Source organism: Fukomys damarensis, unplaced genomic scaffold, assembly GCF_012274545.1.
Source record: "Fukomys damarensis isolate Sample0158 unplaced genomic scaffold, DMR_v1.0_HiC HiC_scaffold_17, whole genome shotgun sequence".
NCBI classification, from domain to species: Eukaryota; Metazoa; Chordata; class Mammalia; order Rodentia; family Bathyergidae; genus Fukomys; species Fukomys damarensis.
Window position 1 is genome coordinate 25,131,317 of NW_022900929.1, and position 2,037 is coordinate 25,133,353.

Below are 2,037 nucleotides of genomic sequence, written 5' to 3' on the forward strand. Positions count from 1 at the left end.
TATGAGAAACTGAAAAAATGGAAATAAAGTGTTTGTAAATGGGGAGGGGAGGAGGGGGTGAAGGGAGGGCAGGGACAATGGGAAAAATGAGAATCAAGACCTATTATGTAAAGGTACAGAATTGCAATGATGAATGTAATTGTACTGTATACCTAGATTGCACCAATAACTTCAATAAAAAGAAAAAAAAAAAAAAAGCAGGCTGGGGATTTAGCCCAGTGGTTCCACTGCCTGCCTCAAAAGTACAAGAACTGAGTTCAATCCCTGGTACCAAAAAAAAAAAAAAAAAAAAAAAAAAGCAGGGCTATTAACTTCAGATTACTCATGGGAGGGGGGTGCATAAGTATAATCCCACCTACTCAGGAGGCTGAGGCAGGAAGATCCCTTGAGTCCACAGTTTGAGGCCAGCCCGAGCAGCATCAAAAGACCCTGTCTCCAAGGTGGGAAGGATAATTCCAGATTACCAACGTAGAAACTGACACACACCTACAACAGGTGAATGGCTTAAGATCTCCCAGCATGGCCAGGGCCTCCCGCTGGTCATCCTGCAGTGGGGTTTAGGGCTGTAAGATGAGGGTGAGGATGTCTGAGACCATCGGGGACAGAGGACAGGCAGACTCCGGGGCCCTTCACCTTTCACTCACTCAAAGCATGGCTCGTCTTTTCTTCTGAGGCAGTCAGGGACTTAAACGTACTTTTTGTTAAAAACTGTGGCTTTTGGGCTTACAGATGCCCAATAGGTAACTAAAAGCAGAACACAGCTTGACTTTCATCTTGGGTCCTTTATTTCCTTAAAATGTCAAGTGGGTTGGGAGGCACAACACAGGCTCCTTTCTGAGGTTCATTCTGTCCTGAGCAAAGAATTGGTCAAGACAAGCACAAATGGCAGTGAGATCTTACATTTAATAAAGGAAGGAAAAGAAGCAAGCTCTGCAGAATGAGTTTGGGCAGGGAAACAAGTACGTTTTACAGTATGCAGTGCAAGAGAGAACACAGTGAAAAAAAAAAGCTCCTTTTTGTATCTCCCACTCCTCAGGCTGATGACACATTTAGGTCTTTGAAAACTTTCTCGAGTTCATACTGGGAGTCGAACTCAGGACCTTGAGGTTGGCAGGCATGGCACCACTGAGCTACATTCTCAGCCCTTCAAGTTCTTGCAAGAAGGCCATGCACAGAGATTTAGGAACTGTTCTGTGCAGGAGTTCTGGTTGTTTTTTGTTTTTTAATCTTTGGAGAAAGGGTTTTGCTGTGTAGCTTAGGCTAGTCTTGAACTCACTATATAGTCCAGGCTGGCCTCAAACTCATGGCAATCTTCCTGCCTCAGGCTCCCAAATGCTGGGGTTACAGGCATGGGCTACTGTACCCTGTGCATCCTGGGATTTTGTAATTAAGAGGTCCCTTCTACTTCTCCAGCCAGTTTTGTTACACCCTAGTATCCTGCCTCACATATGTTAATCATTTAGGAAAAATTGCTAAAACAAGGTTTATTAGCATTAAATGAGCCAATCTTATCCTCTTTCAGGACTAAGGATATTGCCTGGTATGGTGGCACACATCTGTAATCCCAGCACTCAGGAGGTCGAGGCAGGAACATTGCCATGTGTTTGAGGCCAGCCTGAACTACATAGTGAGACATTGTCTGAACGCCACCCCCCTCAAAAAAAACCCTCTAAGGATACCAGGGTAGGTTTACAGGGAAGTCAGGCATGGTGGTGCACTCCTGTAATCCCAGCACTCTGGAAGGCTGAGGCAGGAGGATTGCAAGTTCAAACACAGCCTAGGCAATTTAGCAAGACCCAGGGATGTAGCTCAGTGCAAAGACCCTGGCTCAATCCCTGGAAATGTACAGGGACATTCAGCTATGCCCAGAAGCCACCTTGGCTTCCAGCAGAGCCTCGTTGGACTGAGGCTGCCCCAAATAAGCAGTCATCTTGTGAGAATCCAAGAGCCTTTTAAACCATAAGGGTTCCTCCCCTGCAGAACCAGCACTGAGGTAATGTCAGACCCAGCCTGCCATGGCCCCCCAAAAGCTGGTCT